Source organism: Equus przewalskii, chromosome 8 (genome assembly GCF_037783145.1).
Source record: "Equus przewalskii isolate Varuska chromosome 8, EquPr2, whole genome shotgun sequence".
Classification (NCBI taxonomy): Eukaryota; Metazoa; Chordata; class Mammalia; order Perissodactyla; family Equidae; genus Equus; species Equus przewalskii.
Window position 1 is genome coordinate 70,110,954 of NC_091838.1, and position 22,922 is coordinate 70,133,875.

The following is a 22,922-nucleotide window of genomic DNA, read 5'->3' on the forward strand; positions in this document are numbered from 1 at the left end:
ATTTCACTCTTCCTTTTCTAGTTTCTTGAGGTCAGAATTTTGATTATTGATTGAGAGCTTTGCTCTTTTCTAATGTCTTAGGTTCTATGAATTACCCTTTCAGCACACTTTAAGATGCACCCCACATATTTTGATATGTTGTATTTTCATTTAGTTCTGTGTATTTTTTTAAATTTCCTTGGACACTTCCTTTGTGAACCATGGATTATTTACAAGAAGTTTAATTTCCAAGTATTTTGAGATTTTTCTGTTGTTTTTCTGTTATCGAGATTTAGTTTGATTCGGAGAACATACTCTGTATGATATTAATTGTTTTAAATTTGTTGAGGCTTGTTTTACGGCCCAGAATATGTCTATCTTGGTGAATGTTTCATGGATGCTTAAAAAAATGTGTATTCTGCTATTGCTGAGTAGATTGTTCTAGATATGTGAATTTGATCCTGCTGATTGGTTGTGTTATTCAAGTCTATACCCTTGCTGATTTTCTGTCTAGTAGCTCTGTTTTTGCTACAATTGAGTGTTAAAGTTTTCAGCTGTAATTGTTGAAATTATATATATATAAAATAATTTCATATATTTTGAGACTGTTGTTGGTGTATGCATATATATTTAGGATTGCTATGTTTTCCTGGTGGATTAAGCCTTTTGTCATCATGTAATGTCCCACCATTATATATATGTGTATATATAGTCCATTCTCTTTCCATTTTACAGTGATATATCCCTGTTTTCATTTAAGAAATTATTATCGTCAATGTATCAGTTGATAAAGGTCTATCCTACTGGATTAAAAAAATACTTTTGGTTCCAAGAGTCACAAAGTCGATGAAAAACAACAAGTAACAAAAAGAGTTGTTAGGTTTACATACCTGGGAAGTTCAAGAAAGGTGGTTCTAGTTTGGGACATAGCTGAATTCAAGGGGAAAAAAAGTTATCCTCTCTCTCAGCCTCTGTCTCTCTCACCTGTCCCCCCTCTGTTTTCTGTATTACTTTGTTCTCACTTGTGCCTTTTCCAAAGAGTGTCCGAGATCCCCACCACAGTTCTTCACATGCTGTTAGCAATGTCAGATCATCTAGATTGTCTTTTTTTCCAATGACTTCAGGAAAACATCCTAGGATGGCTTTGATTTGTCTGGGTGCTATGTCATGTTCTCATGCCCAAGCCAGTCACTGCAGCCAGGGAAATGAGTTATTCGGAGTGAGTAGTTTGGATCATAGTTCCAATTCTGTGGGCCATATAACTGACCAACTCAAAAAGAATATGGTGGTGGTAGAGGGGTGAATTTCTGAAAGGAATATATTGTGGGAAACAAAAAATAATCTAAATCTTCTATAACATCCCGAAGTCAAAAGATACTATCACTCAAAATACAATTCCCCTATTGTAAACTTTGAGTAGAAATGATTTGAGTATCCAACGAGGCAATAACAACGAACAGCCAAGTTGTTTCAAAGCCCTGGATATGCCATCTTCTTGAAAATGTTTACAAAAACATATGAACCCTCTTTTATGTTAGCATGTTCAACAACCAAATTTCTTCTCTTGCCCATTGTTAAGCAAAAACCTTTGCTCCATGAGGTCAGGAGAGTGTAGCTTGGAGATGGGGAGTCAGAGGAAGACAGAATTTGAATGATGGATGGATCGATATACTGCAGACACTGGGAAGTGCGTTCCACATGTCAGAAATGAAATAAATATAGACATAAACAGGTAGGGAACATAAATTAAGAATGAGCAAAATAGGAATGGAAGGCTGTTGAGAGGAAGAATGAGAGAAGGTTAGAAAAATTTCAGAGAGGGAGCAGAGCACCATTTAACGTGTGTAAGGAGCAATGAAGGACCCACAAGTACAAATGCAAAAAAATTGTGGCAGGAAGACCACTTTGTGCCTTCGCAGCCTTAACTTCTCTTTCCTTATTGCTGCCCTCCATTCTACCCTTCTTCTCCACTCCCCACATTCAGCCCCAGCCTCATTCAGCCCCTCTTCAGTCTCGGTGCTCACAGTGGGCACAGACCTCCATCACAGCACACACTCCACTGGTAACTGCCTTTTTACGTGGCTGTCTCCAGCTTGTTACTGTTGAGTTTCTCAAGGTCAGGAACTGTACCTTATTTATCTTTGCGAACGTGGTGTAACAGACCTCTTGGAGCTGATCAGTAAATTATGATAGATTTTCAATCTCATGAATTATAATAGCAGAGGTGGTCATTTCTCCTGGTCAGCTATTCCTTTTGTCTAACAAATGTCTCAGTTTCAGGAGGAACCAAGCTTTCTCTTTGAAGGATGGCTTCTTTTAATTGATTGATGTACAAAAATATGATCATGAAATCTTAGCTAAGCACGTAGACCTCTAAGTTCAGCAGGAAATATGTGAGCATCAGGGACCTCCACCATCCACTTCTCTCTTTTGCTTTGCTTTTGGGAAGAGGTTCTGATGTGTGATATTGTTCCCGCAGCGCAAGCAGACAGGGTAAGAACTCTTGGCCTTGTTGGAAAGGCATTCTCCCCCAGAATCCCTCATTGACATGCTCAACAGCTGTACCACGCTGCTGCCTGCATCTTGCAAGACTTTAATGACTGTTTTCAGGGTTCCCTGGCCAGTTAATTGTCCGTCTCCTGTTACTCGTCTCTCATGAGTGATATTGACATTGTTTATAAGTCCAGGCATTCCGGATCTGAAAGGGACCCCCAAGCCCAGACTCCCTAGGCTGGTCTGCTGGGAGTTGGAAATCTTCTGCTATCTCATTCCACAAAGGAAGTGCTTTTCTCCCAGGAGCTGGTCCTGGCCACACCGGCTGCTGATAGCAAGCCTCACTGTCATCCACCAGGGGGAGGGCCCCTCCTGCCTTCTTTCTTAGCTTTTAGTAATGGCAACAGCTGCCTCAAGCCGTACAATTTCCCCTTGATGTTCTTGTTCTCTTTCTTTAAAAAAAAAAAAAAAAATTTTTAACGGAGTCTTTATCTTCCTCAAACTGCTTTCCCAATGTGAGAGGCCAAGAGATTAAATGGCCTCGGGGTAGCTCGGACCCACCAGCTGTTGCTACTGGCTTCCCGTGATTGTCAGTGACTTCACTGAAAACGTATGTGTCATCTTTCAACATGTCCACAAGTGAAGTGAAAAAACAAAATCGCTTATGGAAAAAAGTTTCCTGATGTGTCACTAAGTGCATTCACATGATGAAATGGGATCTCGGGATGGTCAATTCCAATGGCTCCCTGGCTGCTCCACACCCCCTTCCTTTGATTCTAGCAGCTGGATTCCACAGCGTTGCCACACTGAGCATAGGGTCTTTGGGCTATGCAAGCATGGGGTTCTGGAGGAGGGCAGGAAGTGTGAGCAAGGCCCAGCTACCTAGTCAAGCTCATTATCAGTATTTTCAGCAGTGCAATTACTGCATTGCTAGCAACTCCCTTTCTAAGAGTGATCTCAGCCCTGGTCAGGTATTCCCTCAGCAAACTGACCCTGGAATATGCCCTGTCGATGGAGTGGCTTCTCTCGGAGAGCTTACTGTCCAGCAGGAGAGTAAGATATTGCCCAGGTAAGTATGACTGTGAAATGCAGAAGTGTCAGATGCTGTGGGGAATAAAACAGGATGGCTTACCTAGTCTGGGCTGGAAGAGAGCCAGAAATGCCTTTTTGAGAAGAAGTTGATGCTGCACTTAAATTTGATGCATTCTTTCATTCACTCAACCTTATTGAGCTTTTGCAAAGGCAGTCCCTGTGCTATGTGTTGTGAATACAATATAAATAAGACATGGCACCTATACTCAGATATATAAATATTCAATTAAAATATATTGTCAGAGTCCTACAGTAGAGATAAACCAGGGGCTATGAACACGCATAAGAAGGGGCAACTCCTCCAATCTTCCCAGACCTCTCAAGGTTATATTAACTGTTCTTCTTATGTGTGTTCATTGCCCCTGGTTTATTTCTACCACAGGACTGTGACAGTAATAATAACAGCCAACGGTTACTGAGGCCTTGCATTTGTCAGGCAATGTTCTATTTGCTTTCCATGTATTATCTCATTTAATCATGGCAACGCCCTCTATGATGTAGCTACTATTGTTAGCCACACTATACAGGTGATGACATTGTGCCTTCGAGAGATTAGATAACCTGCCCAAGTCATGCAAGAGGTAAAGGGTGGAGCCAGGATTCCAATCCAGGCTCTCACTGTTCAGTTCAACTGTCTTCTGGAGTTAGCCAGGAAAAGAAGGGAGAAAAGCCTTCTAGATACTGGGATCAACACAACAGCAAAGGTACAGAGCAGTGAGAGGGCATGGCCAGTCCAGGAGCTACGAGAGTTTGGTGTTTCTGAAACCCACAGTGTACATGGCGACTAAGGGAGGGGGTGAAGGTGAAGAGGGGGCATGTGATAGATTTTGAACCTCTTTCTCTGAGCTTTCACTCTGATCGTGGCTAACATGCTAAAATGAAATTTTTGTCAGGAGAGAAGGAAATGAAGAAAAGAAAATCCATGCATTAAAGAAAAAAATCAAGAAAAAGAGTGAAATACAAAATTGCATTGACCAGAAAAAAAGGAATAATTTAGTTTAAGTGGAATGAAGCCTAACATGGAAGAAGAACCCACACAAAACTGGGAGCTCCCTAATGTCAGGGATTATAATAATAACAATAACAACAATAAATTAAATAATAAATTATTATTATTGTTGTTGTTTTGGTCTATTTTACTCACGATGTCTAGGACAGTACCTAGCTCATACTAAGTACTCAGTAAATATTTGTTGACTGACTGGATGAATCAGTGAATGAGACTGATAAAATGAGTTGGACCCAAATCATCGAGGTGTTTGAGCGCTACATTAGTAAAGATTTTAAATTTCGTTTTTCTCTGTAGAAGGATTTTGATCAATGGTTTTTGAATGGAAGAATGATATATGTGAATCTAAGAAGAATATCTTTGGCTACAATGGGCACTATGGATCATGACCAGGAAAAATGGCAAGACTGCAGAAATGGGGCATTTAAGGAGCCTTTGCAGAAGCAGAGCAAAGTGTGATGAAAGCCACACATTCCTTTTGAGACATGTATTTGCCTCGACCATCTAGATGGAGAAGTCCAGTAACTACTAGAAATCTGATGTCTGGAACTTGGGGAAAAGGTTAGGGCACAGAGAGGGAAATACAAGTTCAACATTCACAAAGCAATGAAACTGACCGAGGAGAAGGAACAGGAACAGAAGGAAGGAAGAGAGACAACAGACTTTGGGGGAAAGCCTCCAGAGGTGGTCAGAAAGCCGGCATACAGGGAAGGACAGGGAGAAGAAATAGTCAGAAATGTTTCAGAATAGCACTCAGAATAAAATGACAGAAGAAGGAAGGCTATTTCAAGAAGGTGGCTATCTTCAGGGCTAAATGTTAAAGGAAGGAAAGAGAAGTAACATGACTACTGAGGAAGATCCTTTGCGCTCGTCACTAAGATGGCCATGAGTGACCTTGGAGAGAGCCATTTGTCTCAGGGGTTAAACCACATTCCTAGGAGTGGAGGAGTGGATGGGAGATCAGTTTTAAAGTGTTAGATGTGCTTGGGATGTTTAAAAAGGAGAGGAGAAAAAGAGTGACAGCAAAAACAAAACAGAAAAATGCTTGTTTTGTTTTCTGAATGGAAACTCTTGAAATAATTGAAGAATAAGGAATTGGCCAAAGAGAAGAAAAGAAGAAATGTGAAAATGAATAACAAAGGAAGAGAATGGAGACAAACGCAGATGAAGGCAGTAGACTTGCTAGGAAATAGGAAGCATTTCTTCCTTAGACATCAGAAGAAAGTGTGGATTCAGTTTAAGAGAAAGTTTGAGAGGAAGGAGAGAGAAATGTATTAAAGATCTTGGTGTTCTCTCTGAAGTGTTAAGACCATTTTTAATAGATGAATGAATGAATGAATGAATGAACAAATAAGCCTCAGACTTCCCTTAGTGTGAGTAGTCTTCTTGGAAACCACTAATCTAGCCCACGGACGAGACTGAGTAAATATTGACTGAGTGAATTAGGTCCTGTACGAAGAAAAGAATGTATTCATGCTGAGAGGGAAGGGCCGGCATAAGAGCTTCCTGTATGGAAAGTGGGAACCTCATTATGGAAAGTGGGAACTAGGTATGACTAACAGAGGTGCCTCTTAGCATTCCGAACCCAGCTGAGGCTGGGTATGAGTTTATAGTGTTGCCAATTAGCATCCATAAGCGTTTTTCCCCGACAGTACTGAGGAAGGTTAAGGAAAGAGAGTAGGGGGCTTGCAAGATTGCTGTGGAGACAGCTCCCCCATGGTCTCCAGCTAGCAGGAGACTCCAGAATGACAGATCCAGGGAAATGGGAAAGATTTAGGAACAGAGTTGGAAATAAGGCCAAAGTAGCGGAAATGAAGAAGTGGAATATAGAAGAATAAAAATTTGCTTGCATTTTTTTTTAAGGTAACATTTATCAAATGCTTATATGTCAGGAATTGTTGTATTTAATATTCCCATAAAGAGATAAATATCAATATCACTCCCAATATTGCAGAGGAGGAATCTGAGGTGTACAGAAGTTAAGCAATTTGCTCAAGGTCACTCAGCTTGTAAATTTCAGAACAGGACCCAGCACCCAAACCACCCGAGTCCTGAGACTGAAATCTTAGCCCCAACATTATGGCAGCACCTTAGGTTGTATAAAAAAACCATGAATTTCAGACTCTGAGACTTTAGAATTGGATTGGTTTTTTGGTGATGGTGATATCTAAGGGAGTGGTGGTGTGCGTTGGGTGGTTAAAGGGCAGTGAAGGTGAAGGTTAAAGAATTACCTCTAGATACTGGGTCAACAACAGGAACGCTGAAATTTCCCCAGTCAATTGCCAGAAAAACCCAGGCATATAGAGCTCTCTTGGACACCATCATCTCCCCTTGTAACCATGTGTGTGCACATCCAGATTGATCTAAATGTACAGAAGCTGAGTTAGCATCTGTGTTTGGGAAAGCTGCACAAGATGCCATGAAGTTCTTTTTCCTTCCTCTATCTGTCCTCAGCGTGTTTCCCAGGGGGATCACTTGCACTTTAATAGCAAGAAAAAAGACATTCATCTCCATGGCTGAACAACTTTTCGGAAAAATAAGAACTAATGTAATCCTAACTGTCTGGCTTTTAAGTCAACTCCTTAATTGGGAGTTGACCAGTTATTGGCAATTAACTTGGAGTTTAATGGACCTTGGTCTTCTTTGTCATTAGCTTGACCACACTCTGATAGATTTGCCTTCTTACTGAATGTGGCGTGTCCTGGTCAGGCATGTATTACCAAAAGATACTCAGGTTTTGTAGATAGTTGTTAAGACGCTTCCAGCCTAGGAATTGAGAAAATTCTCTACACAACCTATCCAAGTCAAACAGGTTTCAAAAAACGAGAGGGATGACGCCTGATTGATCACGTGTCCTCATTTCACAAGAGAAAAAACTGAGACTTTAGAGAGACAGTAGTTTTCCTTCCCAAAGATCTTGGATAGTTCATACCATAGCTGGCTTACAAAACATTGTGTTTTTTGTTTTTAGCTATTTCATGGATGACCATGGCAGAGATTATCTATAGCTGAGCTCATAAACCATTCTACTTTTTGTTTAGTATCAGACCCTAAGTTTTACCTGGGCATATTGCTGCCCGGTCAAATTTCCCACCTTTCAACAAGATGTGGTCATGTGAGTACATTTTGGCCAGTGTAATATGAGCAATAGTGTCATTGGGATCTTCCACGAACTTGCTTTAAAAGAGAGGAGGCTTGTCATTCTCTCTTCATTCTTCCTTTTTGCTTCCAGAATGTGAGTGTGCTGGCTGACTTCAGAAGGAAATTTGGATCGTGAGGATATTTTGGGAATGGAAGTCATACATTTGCTGTTAGTGCCATTGAGTCAATTCCAACTCCTAGTGTACTCCAGAGCAGAACCCTGCCCCATCCTTTTGCGCCATCTTCTTACCTTCCAGCACTATATCAGACAACGTTACTGCTATTCAGAGGGTTTTCATGGCCAATTTTTAAAGAAGTGTGTGGCCAGGCCCTTGTTCCTGGTCTGTCTTGGTCTCAAAGCTCCGCTGAAACCTGTCCACCATGGGTGACCCTGCTGGTATTTGAAATACCGGTGGCATAGCTTTCAGCATCATTACAACATACAGCCACTGTAATGACAACCGATGGATAAGTGTAGTTCCCTGACTGGGAAACAAACCCTGGTTGCAGTGGTGAGAGCCGCGAATCTTAACCACTAGACAACCAGGGAAGCCATACAATAGAGGACTACATATGGAAGGATCCTGGTTGCTAACACTGTAGACCCCATGTATCAGCTCTTGAATGCCCACCTCAAGACTTGTTAAACATGAGAGAGAAATTAACTTCTTCTTTATTTAAGCAACAATTTTCTAGATCTCTTTAAGTCATAGCAGAACTTAATCCTAATGAGCTCAAATATGTATGACTTTCTTCCTTGGAAATACCATTCTGATGTCATTTTGACCTCTGGTGTTTGAATAAATACCAAGATACTTTGGGTTCCCACCTACTTTTCCATCAGTGTCAGTAATCTTGAGATGCTGACAGCACTGGTGGTTTGACACATTCCCTGTTCCTAAATCATCCATTGTGATGTTTGGGTCTCCTACATTGCTGAGGAATTAAAGAAAATCAGGATTCTTTGTGGCTAGGTAGATTTTGAAAATCAGGATTCCTCTGATTTGGGGGCTCCCATTCTGTTCCAAAGATATCAAAAATTAGGATTTCCCTGGGTCTCTGGCCTTCTGTAACTGCCTCCAGCTTTAATGGTCCCTCTGAAAACCCCAAGACTGGTTGGTGGCCAAAATCAATCTGATCTTGACCAAAGAAGTCATTTTCCAGTAATGACACCTCCTCGTATGTGGAGCACTCACACACACAGCTCTAGGCTGAACCACTTGCAAGAATGAGTGTGAGAAGCAATTTTGCAACATTCTAGATTCTTTACGTGGAAAATCCCAATAACCAGAAACTATGTGGGAGAAGGACATATGGCAGTGTTGTTCTCTCAGTGCTTGGCATGGGGTCGACCCTTTGAAGAATGAGTTAAAAGAAAGAAAATAGAAGAGAAACAAAAAGAGGATGCAAAAGATGAAGAGAGGATTTTATGCATAAATGTCTAAATAATATATAAATATGTGTGTGTTTAGATCAGCTTTAGGCAAAACTTTTTGATAACTAGACTCCTCTTTTCCATTTCTCACCTAGGTTCTGTCGGTTATTAGTGAATTTGGCCAAGGAGGTTATTCTCTTGAATGTCAAGATGCCACTGCCTTTCACCCAATTAATCTCCCAATGCAGAGTTAATTCTGCAGCTGGTTTTAAAAGGCCCCAAGCCATTGACCAAACGGATCCCTCAGAGTAATTAGCTTTAACCTCTCCAACCTTTGTTTCCCATTTGCTGCCCCTACAGGCTGGAGATTTCTGCAGCTTCCTTGAACTCTGCTATAGGGCATCTTTTTGAGGAAATGGTTTTCAGGAAGGGCTTTGGGAGATTGGTCAGTTTCTATGAATACTTGGCAGGCCCCGAGGCACCTGACCTGTGACATGGAGATTGTTCTCGAAAGACTCCCATTTCAAAGATTCTTGTTGAAGAAAGACTGGAAGGCTCAATCTAGCCCCGTGGGCTCCTGTGAAGTAAGGGAGATGATGAGCTCATGGCACCCAAGGAGATGATAGGAGGTCACCAGCTGTCTCATAATCAGGAAGGTTAATGGTGGCTTTATGTCTCTCCAACTTAATTGCAGCCTAAAGGCATAAAGATACCTCCTTTAGCTTTGCGGCAGCTATACCTGCGGTAGCAGAATGTACAAGATAAACAAATGAGGTTACTTTTTAAAAATCACGTTATTGAGATATAATTCACATATCATACAATTCACCCATTTAGAAGTGTATAATTCAATGTGTGTTACTATATTAGAAACACTTTATTCAAAGAACTGCTGATCATCCTCCAAGATCTTGCTCAGGATGAACCCTTATTCAGATGACATTGCCACTGCTCAAAACATGTTTGGACATTCCTGAGAACCGCCTTCAGAGCTTACGGCACATACTTTGCAGTCTTCCCCATGGTGCTGAATCTTTATTCTTTGAAGGTAGAGTTGATTCTTTGGAAACAGAGCCAATTCTGTTGAATTAAGGCTGTGATCAAGTTGTGTAATAATATTTGGGGTCAAAAACCAATGGGTGGATTTAAAATCTTCATTTATTTTCTCATGTGGCTAGGAAGCAGGTCCTAAATGGAATGAAGAAATCATTTGACTTTAATCTCACTAGCTAGCCTTGTTGGATTAATTGGCCAAATTTCCTTTCAAAAGGATAAATCAATTTCTTTCCCTTATAGTCACACTTATATGTACACATGTTCTCTTCACCAGAAAGAGAGGGGTGGACAGAACACTGGACCAGGAAATATAAGATCAGAAGAAAACTCCAGGTCCCACCACTTAATATCTGTTTGACCACAAATCTGCCACTTAATAGGTTTCCATTTCTGCTTGTGTAATTGAGAATAATACCACCTACCTCATGTATTAGGTGAAATTATACATGTGAGTCTGCTTTATAAACAGTGAGTTGAAATGTGCTATACACGTGAAAGGGAGAACATCTAGTCTAAAAATGCTCAGCGTTGCCACTTCAAGCAAAAATATCATACAGAGTTGAAAACCATGAGTGTTAGCGATTGGATGGAGATTTTTCCTGGAGGCATCAGTTTCTAAGAGGGTCAGGTCTGAGAGAGTAAATCTATGAATCTCTTATCCTGGTTCAATAATCTTGGTTAACTCGTCCTTAAGGAATCCTTATGGTTCACTTAAGATACATTTTTCTGTGTTTCTTTATTCCTACTCTTCACCTGGTTAACTCCTGTTCAGCCTTCATATTTCTGTTTAAATATCACTACCTCTTGTATTCCTTCCTGATATCCTCTTCCCGCAACCAGTTAATGTCTCCCTGACACATGGTTCTATAACATATATCCTTCTCGTCTATGCAAATCTTTATCTATTTACAATATTTGTTAATATCTTTCTCTGTTTAGCTTACCTCTACGTTTCCAGTACTTACCATGGTGGCATGAGTTAGCAGCACAGCAAATATTGACTGTGTTTACGACCAGTTTCTTCTTTCCCTATTATCTTTAAGCTTGATAGGATATTTCACACAGGAGCTCATGCTATATTTTTCTAAAAGTTCTCATGGGGTGGTAAATTTGAAGAAGAAGTCTTAATTTAATGCCCATATTCTGCTGAGGGGAAAACTGAGGCTTTAAAAAAAGAACTTTGTTGAATGTTAACAAGCTAACTAATGATAGAATCCGGACCAGAACTCCCCTTAGTTGTTATCAGTTATCCAGTAACTGTTTCCCAGTCCAGGGTTCATTGTGTTGCAGCAGGTTGAAAGAATAGCTATTTTCTAAAGGTTTCTGAGTGTCAGCTCTGTATGAGTCAGGATTCACTTTAACGATATGGGAGAGAAAACACCAAAACACAGTTTTTGTTTTTGTTTTTTTAAATTGAGGTCTATGTCTCTTTTAGGTCTGAAGGGGTCCATATTAGGGACCAGAGTTTTCCTATCTTTTACTTTTTACATGTGTCTTCCATGCCCAAGTTCTTCCCAATATCCAAGATGGTCATCCCAGCTAGCTCTTCTGGAGAAAGAGGGAAGCAAGAACAGGCCCCTCTGGTTAAGGACCTTTCCAGGAAGTTGCACTCAGCACTTCTGCTCACGTCCCATTGGGCAGAACTAATCACATGACCATATCTAGTTTCAGTGGAGGAAGGAAAATACTGTGTTTATCTGGGGCAACCATGTGCCCAACTGAAAAAGCAGGCTTCTGTTACAGAGGAGGAAGGGGTGCATGGACATTGGAGAACAACACCTACAAAACTCTTAGATTTCATAGGACCTTTTGTTCATGTATGTATGTATGTATGTATGTATGTATGCATGTATGTATGTATTTAAAATATCAGAGTGGAATTTTCCAAGGCTGGAAGAAAAAACAATTGTGTGGTTATGAATGTAGAAACATCAACAGAGTAAAATACCACGGCGTTTTGCCTTCAGATAGACTAACTTGGGGAGCGGGTAGGTATGTGTGAAATTGAAAATTCACAGCACTGGTCTTATAAAATATTCCATTCTTTTTTTCATTTGTACATTAATTCACTAATTCATTCACTGAACACGTATTGGGGACCTGCTAGGTGCCATGCATGAATTCAATTTCCAAATGTTGTCAAGGCTAGGCTAAACAAATCTTGACTCCCCACTTCTGCAAGTCCAGTGCTTTAACTGAGTGCTGATGGAGCCAGGCAGCTACCATCCGAAATGTTCTGTCATCTCAATGATCTTATCTCAAACCTTGAGAACTAAGAACTAATACAATATTTCCTAAGAGAATGAGCAAATGTGCTCTCGGGCAAGAACGTGAATGTTCAAGTCACACCGTGGGAACCCCCTGAAGGGCTGTGTCCTTGTTTCTACAGAGCTAACTGCACTTGGGGCAGGAGGATGCTGATTGCTAATGTCTGTGCACAGCCAAGTATCTCTGCAACCAGGCAGTGGACCACTTAGAACTTTAAATCAGGACATTCTTTCAAGAATTACATGCACTCCTTTATTTCACAGTAGAATAAATGGCAGCCGAGAGAACTTCCCATGAACACACATTGAACAGGAGTGAGACAATAGCCCAGGTCCACTGCCTGCTGCTACTGAAGACACTTTCTACTCCACTACTTGCGGAATGAGTAAAGAAGGGGTAGATTCATAAGACAAAAGGATGTGTAATCGCAGAGTATAAGGATCTTCTGTTTACTGTATTTAGACGTTAACGTTTGAGAGCTGTGGAAAGATTAAATTAGGGCTGATTGGTAAATGATGGAGGGAAGGACATTTAAATCATTTCCTACCCCCTCTTGGACTGCGTGGATATGAATAAGGCCACTCACTCCCTTCCCACTGGAAGTGGTTCACACCTTAGTTGTTATCAGTTACACCTTAACTACCCTATCCTGTAACCATTTAATAAGGATTAGTTGATAATCAGTTGAATAGAGGCAGATGATGTCAGAAGGAGGATCATGGGGCCTCCTAACAGTGTACTTTATATATTTCCTTGGTGCTGATCATATTTCTTGAGAAATTTCATTTGTGCCAACATCATATGGCAGAAAGTGCTCCTCAGTTAGAATCCTGGTTCCCTCATGTGCTACACTCACTTGGGGCACAAGTTAAGCCCAACTTCAGTGATAGGAAACTAATGCTCCCTACAAGATGTGTTATGACAGGGGCCCTGTCAATCTGTTCATCGATGTATCCTCAACATCAAGTGCATGCTGGACATAGTAAGTCTTCAATTAATAATTGCTGAATAAATTGAGACTTTTGAAAAATACTCAGAATTAAAAGGGTACTAAGAGTTGGAGTGGGACTATTTAGAAGCTATTTTCATAATAAGGAGAATAAGGAAGGAAGAGACTCTTTGCCCAGTACAGAAAACACGATGTTAAGAGATGACAGTGAGGAAACAGCGCTATATAAGTCTTATAAAATACATCACCTCTTCAAGGAGAATAATCTTCCAACTGCAAAGGGTATAACATGGAGAGGAGGATGCAAGAGGAAACACTATGAAAGCATGGAGGTCGAGATGCAGAAACAAAACACACAGATCTGCACGGGACAGGGACAGACTTTTATTAAAGGACATGTCAGGCACTGTGTTAGGAGTTTTAGATATGCTATTGAATTGCTTTCTCATAACAACTCTGGGACACACAAATTATATCCATTTTACAGATAAGAAAACTGTGGTGCAAAGAAAATAAATAATTTACTCAGGGTCACCACCTTGAATAAATTACTTTAAATAAAGACAAGATCTGAACTCACATCTAAATGGCATGCATTTCCTACTAAGAACATAAAAATACAATTGGAACTCTAAGTAATCTCTAAGGAACTGAAGAGGACAATTCCAGAGGACTGAAGATGGACAAATTACTTAATGTTAAGTAGGAAGGGAAGATGGATGTTAGAGTTTACATGTAAATTTTATATCTATCTCTAAGAAAACTCTGCAGTTGAGAAATATATATATATATATATATATATATATATATATTTCTCAGCACTTAGAGAAGGAAGCAGTGATCACAAGGAACTGGTATGGATTACCCAAGAATAAGAAGAGGTGATGACAGGAAAGGAGATTCCCCTTTTTCCTTTCCTGATAAGTTTGTTAGACCAGCAGAGCAGTGGGTGCCACTGAGGCCGTATGTGTCAATTTCAGCAAGGGACTTGGAAGTTTCCTTCAGATTATTTTGGAAGAAAAACTGGAGAAATGAAGGCTGAATGATGGCAAATTTCAACAGATACACACTGGTTGAAGAGCAGGGTAACCTTTGGCTACCCGATGTATCTGTCTGTCCTTGCCTTTCCTTGTAAATATGCAAGTTATTGTGTGAAATGAAGACTGAGTTCGTTAAAATGTCTGATGCCATGGCGTCGGGAAAGATTTCTGGATAGGGACCTGGGATCAAGACTTCAGTCCAAGAAACAAGTGTGATGAGAATGGACCAGTCATTAAGAAGGGTGAGTTTAAGACAGGGACACACTCAGGAAATGTCAACAAGACCCAGTGAGGAACTGAGCTACCAGTCGGACAGTTGGGCAAAGGGACACCGAAGGAATATAATTGTAATAATGACCACATAATTGCTGAGCTGGACCATCAGCAAGCTTCACTTTACAGGAAGTCTCCTCAGCACATCATGCTTTACTTAAGAACAACATCAGTAACAAAGTTTTAAAGAAGGAGAGTTGAACCCGCCAATTGACAGTGTATGTGTGCATGCATGTGCATCTGGGGAGAGAGTCATGTGACTCTGGACCTGGGAGTCAGAGCTAGGCAGAAGTGGTATTTAAGCTGATGGAGAAGAGAAAGATTATAGGGATTCATTAGTCATCTTCAAATAATCAATAGGCTTTTTATGTGGAGAAGAATTCATTTGTTTATTTTATTCATATACATTTGCTCTTCATGTCTTTCTTCCAAAAAGGTTTTGAAGTCACTAAAAAGTATTCAAAATTGACTCTGAGTAGCTTCAGATGTCAGAACTAGGACAAATGGTGAATACTGTAAGGAGCCCATTCTAACTACTTGAGTTATGAAACAATGGTGTGACTTGCCTGGGCAAGAAGTTACCTCCCATTCCTGGAAGTATGCAAGTGCAAGAGTGACCAGAAGTGATGTGTGCGCACACACACACACACTCACACACGTGCTTACACTGATTTGACTCAGTTAGCTTGCTAAGGTGTCTTCCAATGTAGTTTCTATACATATTTACGTAATTAAGTTGGATCACTCTCTTGCATATATTGGTTTATTTTCAAGATTTTCTTTTTTGTTTCTTTGGGTGAGGAAGATTGTCCTTGAGCTAACATCTATGCCAATCTTCCTCCATTTTGAATGTGAAACGCTGCCACAGGATGCCTCAATGGGTGGCGTGTAGGTCCGAGCCTGGGGTCCGAACCTGCAAACCCTGGGCTGCCGAAGAAGAATGTACAAACTTAACCACTAATCCACAGGGCTGGCCCCTAGATTTTCTTTTTAATAACAAACTTGCTATGTTCCAGCAAATTTTAGGCCGTGGCTCCAGTCGTTAATGTCCTGCACAGCTAAACCCAAGCTTGTGAGGATAAGATTGTCTTTTGGAAATATAGCTAGTTAGATCTATGTTCCTGAAACACATAGTGATCACGAGCTTATTATTAAATAGTTTCTAGTTATTTTGGAATGAGACTAGAAACTGTGGCAGAGATGGGAACAAAATATACAACAAGACTTTTCTCCAGTGCCTCGGCCCCTTGCTCTCTAGGCAACTCTCTTCTGCATATATGGACTTTTCGTTTTCCCTCTTCTCTGCCCATGTGCAAACTTGCTTGCCCTTGACTTCTCTTTAGCTCCTGGGGGAGAGGGGACTAGAAGAAGCTGTTGACACAACCGAGAGAGGCATTTCACATTTCATCAAGGGAGTTTATGTTCAAAGAAAGGGAAAAAGAAATAGAACGACTCACTGCTCCCCACCCAACCAAGGACAAATCAAGCAGGTATGAAATTACAACCATCAGACTCTCTCTGTTGTCTTTAAAGTCTTGGCCAGAAGAATATGGACTCTCGTATTTCTGCAAGACTCAGGTTTGCAAATGCAAGAAAACAGACAGCATTTCCTGAGGAAGCCTTCTCTGGCTTCCCTTGGAAAGTTATCCTTTCCTTCCTCTAACCTTTGTACGTGCATCTTCTGTGTTGTCATTTATTTCCATATACTTGTCTGTCTTTAAGAGGAAAAGTAACAGAATGCTTGGAGCATGCAACATGGAGCAAGAGTGCCTGGGTTCAGATCTTGGGTTTGCCACCTACTAACTTTGTCTTGGACAACTCACTCATTGGCATGATGAGAATAATAATGTCTACCTCATGGGGTTGTTTGAGCACATCCTGAGATCACGATGCATTCAAGACCCTCGATCAAAGTTAGCTACTGTGATGACAGTGGTTAATAGAATGGGCTCTGGAATCTGACCTGCCTGGTTTCAAGTTCTTTAGGTTTGTTACAATTCTCCCTCATTATCCTCAGTCTTCCTTGGCTGTAAGATGGGTATAACAATGATCTCTGTCTCAAAGGGATTGCGCAGTAACGCAGGGGAAGTGCCTGGCTCATAGCCCTCAGGAAAGGCTACACACCAGCCTCAGGTGTTTCAGGGCTGTGACTTGTTTTAATTCATTTCTGTACTCTTAGCAACTATCCTGGGGCTGGCACATAGTAGGGACGGGAGAATCTTTCAACTCTGACTCCCTTGGCTAATCCCCCTTATCCTGCCCTCCCTCAGCACACACACACCACAAACACCATACATACCACACATATATACAGCACAACACACCACACACATAAGCACCACACACACATGTATACCCTGCATATACAGCATACACATACAAATACCACACACACCACATACCAAGTTCACAGGCTCAAACACCATACACGCCACACACACTCACACATACATACAACACACATTACAAACACAAACACCACACACACACATATGCACACCTTTGCCTTCTCCCTCAGCTGCTCTATTGAGCTGAAGGGATCTGTGTCAGTTTCAAGGATGTGATTCAACTTCCAGGGCCTGTTGCTGCAAGCATGAGGTCCCTCATCAGCTGTGGCCACGTCCCTGAAAAGGCATTCAGGGTGAGTTCCAGATTTGCATTTTGGTCTAAGGGAAAGGGTGTGGAATTATTTTCTTTCCCCTTCTGATTGTCAAATAACAATCTGCTGCGGCCAAGAGACCATTTCTCCAAACAGAGCTATAGGTGAGGCTGGTTATTCTTTCTGAAATTCCACACAGCTCTAATGAATGCCATATGTGTCACATTTAACAGGCGTTTCTCCCTGAGTGGCCAGCAGCAGAGAAAATGATATACTTCAATGCTACCTTCCAGAGAGGCACAGAACGTCGAGGCTGGAAGGCTTATTGGAGAATATTCCTCTTGTCCAGTTGTTCTCACCTTACTGGATTTTAAGAATCCTTGGAGCTCATATTACTCATACATATTACAAGGCTCCAATCCTCAGAGATTATAATTCTGTATGTCTGGGGTAGGTCTGGAGTAGTATCCAGAAATTTGCCTTCTAAATAAGCAACCTAACTGATTCTGACACAGATGGGTATACAGATGATACTTTGAGAAACACTAGACTGTCTTATTTTATTTTATTTTTTTAAGTATGCTTTTTGGTGAGGAAGATTGGCCCTGAGCTAACATCTGTTGCCAATCTTCCTCTTTTTTTCCTCCCCAAAGCCCCAGTATATAGTTGTATATCCTAGTTGTAGGTCATTCTAGTTCTTCTATGTAGGCCACCGCCACAGCATGGCTTGATGAGCAGTATGTAGGTCTGCACCCAGGATCCGAACTTGTGAACCCAGGGCCGCCAAAGCTGAGTGCAGGAGCTTAATCACTTGGCCATGGGGCTGGCCCCCTGGAATCTCTTATTTTATATGTGGGGAGAACTTGATCCCAATCATCAACTGACTCATACGGTTAGTTAGTAGCAAGGCTGGGACTGGCCTCCCTTGGTCTGCTTCTTCTAGTCCAGCACTTTATAAGTATTTGACTTGAGTCCATTTATTCTTTCTGACTTTACATCTCCAACCTCTTTAGAGTAAGTCTGTGGCAGAGAAAAGCACTGAATTTGTCTCAGAGGGAAACAAGGCTCCTCTGTGGCCACAGTCTCATTCTTCCTGGGAGACTCAGTTTCCCCCACAGAGCCTGCCTCTTGGCTGTCAAGTCTATTGGTTATCCTGTAATTCTTAACCAAGTCCGGCTAGGTTCCAATTGCAGAATATCACAAAAAGGGAGAAGTTAAACTTCTCAGTTGAATTGGCCTGGGCCTCCTCCTGCTCAGAAGCCAAACCTATTCTCCAAAGCAACATGCTTCAAATCTTCAGAGACTTCCAGAAAGTTTAGATCAGTTTTCAGAAAATTATAGCCTGCAGCCCAAATCTGGCCCTCCATCTATTTTTCTAAATAAAGTTTTATAGGAAAACTGCCATGGACATTTGTTTACATATTGTCTATGGCTGCTTTTGTGCAAAATGGCAGAGCTGAAACATAGGCCAAATAGCCTGAAAAGCCTAATATATTTACCATCTGGCTATTTACAGAAAAAATTTTATTGACTCTTGGCTTAGATTGTTACTTGGGGCACTCCCAGTGGCCACAGAACATATAATGCAAATTAATTCCAAACACTCGAAACAAAGAACCTCCAATAAGAGCTATGATATACTCTACAATGTCGCTTTCCACCCCATAGTGTATAGCCTTTATTGATGATGAAATCACAGCAACCCAAAGACTATCATGCTGAGCACTCTTGGTCATTTCAGAAGCTTATTTAATAGACTAATGAAATTTTCATTAGATGAAGTGACTTTTTACTTCGAGGAATTTATCGAAGAGTCTATTGTGTGAAAGTATGTCTTAAGACAGGCTTGATAGGACATGATGTTGGTTTCTTTATTAAGTGCCAGGCATGTCTTCTTCATTCTCACCCACTATTAAACATGGTTAGTGGTGCTTCATGGTTGCATAGGTACGTCCCTTCCTGGATCCAGCTACTTTGTGAAAGCAGGTCTAGAAGGGAAGGACCCAGAGCAGAGGGATGCTTCCAGAAGCACATTCTTTCCCCTTCCCATTTTTGTTGTAGTTGCTTAGCAACAATTTGAGAAGGGCAAGAGAGATTCCAAGAGCCTGAGGAGTTGGCACAAAATGATGCAACGGCCATTACTGAGAAATGATCCCTGAGTTATATTTTTCATTGAACTTCTCAATTTCGTATGTGCTTTATATTCACACACCCATTGGCCATTCAAATAATTTGCTCTATAAGAAGAGGTTTAATGTACAAATTCTTCAACAAAGAGTTTTACTGGGAGACAAGAACAAAGTATAGCAAAAGGCCATCATCATGATAGATGTTCCTATAGGAGGCATAATTTCAAACCTGCTTTTATAGGAAAAGCAGCCTCATGCTTAAGCCCATGGAGTTTGGGGTTAGAACACTTGACTTGAAATAATAATGGTATCTACTTTATAGGGTTGCTGTGTGGATTAAATAAGAACATTTATTTATAGTCTAAGCACAGCAGTTGGTGCTACATGAAGGCTAGTTGTTGTTGTTGTTGATGATAATGTGATTTCCAGCAGGGATTAAATTAGGTAGGGCATTACAGCTATACTCTTAAGAGGTACGCAAGTCAGAGGGAGAATTTGGAAAGTGGTAAATCAGTTGCACTGATGGGCCCACTTAATGGCTTCTTGTTATTCATGCCTTTTCTCTTGTAAGTTGAAGCCCCTCCCCCTGTGACTTTGGACTAAGAGTGTTCTTTGCCTTGACTATTAGGATGCTGGCAAACATGCCACAAGTAGAGACTCAGAAAGCCCTTGAGTGTCTTTGCTTCTCTTGCACTATTGAGTTTGCTTGAACATAGAATCCTACCAACTCCGACAGGACCCAGCCTGGATTAGCCTGCTGGAGGATGAGAGATCAAACACAGCTGAGTTGTCACAGCCAAATTCATCTTAGACCAGTCCATTCGCAAACATGAGACACAGAGCCAGCCCTGATGGCCTAGTTGTTAAAGTGCATCATGCACTGCTTCGTGGGCCCAGATCTGCTTCCCTGTCATGGAACTACACTACCCATCTGTCAGTTGCCATGCTGTGGTGGTGGCTCACATAGAAGAACTAGAACAACCTACAACTAGGATATACAATCATGCACTGGGGCTTGGGGAGGGGAAAAAAAAAAAAAAACATGCAAAATAGAAGCTCAGCCAAAATCAGCAGAGCTGCCCACCTCACTTGGTTGACTGCAAAGGTGTGAGTGAGCCCAGTCAAGATCAACCAAGCTCGGCTTAGATTAGCAAAACTTCCCACATCGTCTATAAATTAATGAGAAATACTACATGGCTGTCATTTAAAGCTACTAAATTGTGTACTGATTTGTTGAACAGCAATAAGCAACTGGTAGAGAGAGTGTAGTGTCCGTTCAGTACTAGCAAATGATTAGTTCATGAAGGGACTTGAAGTGTGAAATGTTCTGGTGTCATCAGATATTTTCCTTCCCCATACAAATGGTGGTGGTCTAGAAGCCCAGAAATTAAAATCATGCTCAAGTTAACATCTATGTCCTTTGTCAAAATATCAACCCAGCCTATTGAGATGGCTAGTTCATAAATACCATGATTGCTAACATGTTAAAATTGAGGATGCATTCTAAAGTATTTCCCACTGCCTACAGAAAGGAAGTCTCCTGGAAAGAGACACACCTAATTCATGCTAAAAATAACACAGCTAAATTTCTGGGAAAGAGAACAAGATTGGAGGAAAAAATACTCAGCCAAAAAAAAAAAGTGGTTTTCTTTTTCTATAGACATCACGGGCTTCCTGAATGTCTGTGCCAGCTTGCTTGTGATAAGGGAGGCTGAGTGAGATACTGTTATGGTTTAAAGTGCAGCAAGAGACAGAGCTGGTTTAGCAAGGGAGAGCAGAAAAGCATAAAGAGAAGACCATGGGTGAGAGGGATGCTGTCACCCAGCTTCGATATTGTGATTTGTGGATGATTCAGCTCTGGGTTGAAGAGTTCTGCACCTCCCTGGCCAAATTTAAGTGTTCTCAACCCTGGGAAAATCAAAGCAGAGAGGAAGAGCTGCAAGTTCTTCAACTGTAGGCTTGCAGCGAAATTGTGAGGTGCAGATTGTTCAAGCTGGTAGGCAACAGGTGATAAGGAATCAGAGTTAGTTATAGAGAGTACACAGGTATATGCCATTCATTCATTTATTCATGCAATTCTGTTATAAGATAAATTACAAACCGTAAGTATGGTATAAAGTTTTCATTCATCCGTCCATTCACTCATGATACTTATTGGGCCAGATAATATGATAGATACTGGAGACATAAAAACAAAAAAGAACATCATTGCTGTCTTCCGGAAATTTACAGGCTAAGGAGAAGACACAGAAGGAGAAACTGGTATTGACTATACTGAAAACCATCATGAAGGAGGTATGAGGTGCTGCTTTTTTCTCTGTCAAGTTCTGAGTCCATTGAGAGGCACAGGGGAGGAAAATCATGGACAGAAACATGTCAGTTCTATTAGTGATAAAAACTGGACTTGAGGATATGATGCTAAATCTGTCACCCAGAGGTCCCACTAAGAACACTTCAGGCTGGAAGTGAACTTAGCCACCCAGCTTCTGTTATACTAGGACAGCCACTGCATCCCCCACAGAGAAATGCTCTTACTAATTGGTGAAGAGCTGCCCATAATGCAGACATCCTGCAGATAGTCAAGCTTCGGGGAGTAGAGGAACGGAGAGAGAGAAAAGAAAGGAGAGGTCAAGATAAACTTGCTGAGTCCCTTCTCCTGGACTCAGGAATCAGATACCTTGCTCTTTCTTCCATGGGAAGAAATGAGTGAGGAATGGAAAGAGACAATCCAAGTGTGTTTCTCTCTCAGTGCTGTCTCCTTATGGAAGGAGGAAGCCAAAGATAGATGAAGGTTTTCCCCTAAAACTTTGGGATAACACAGAAGGAACCCTAAACCTAACCTGCACTTGAGAATCAAAGGACATTTCCCTAAGGAGCTGACCCATTCTTATCCCTGAGGAGGAGCTGTAAAGAGAAAGAAACAGTGTGTTATTGGGTTTCAGAAAAGACAGCCGTGAAGACATAGTTCACAAAGACATAGTATCTAAAATGGGCCTTGATTGGTCAGTATATTGCAGTAAGTGGAGTAGCTTGGTAAGCTCATTCAAGACAGGGGGAAAAAAGCTAGCTGCCATACAGTGATAGGAAAGCCCATGTTCACGGAGATGAGCTGCCAACTTCAGTGTGGAGAATATGTAGAGTGTGGGGGATAAGACGAGAACTGTGTTTGGGGCCAAGTACTGGAACTTCTAGGATGCAAGGATATCAAGATGGAATGTGAGTCCATTTTCTTTGTACTCTATCACACTTGACCTCCTGGCAGGAGCCCAGTGAGGGGTAATGAGGTCCTGGTATGAAGTAAAGTGGGATGGAGAGAGGAATAGATATGGGTAAGATATCATGGAGACCAAGAATGTAGAATCTATGGGACCCAGCATAACTAGTATTGGTGAATGAAGACCCAAGTATGATAATAAGATGTTTGAGGAAAGGGAGATACGAATAGAAACTAGAAAGTCAATACCCATGGGGACCATTCAGTTCTCTGAATGTCCGGTTATAGAACATCATTCTCCCCAA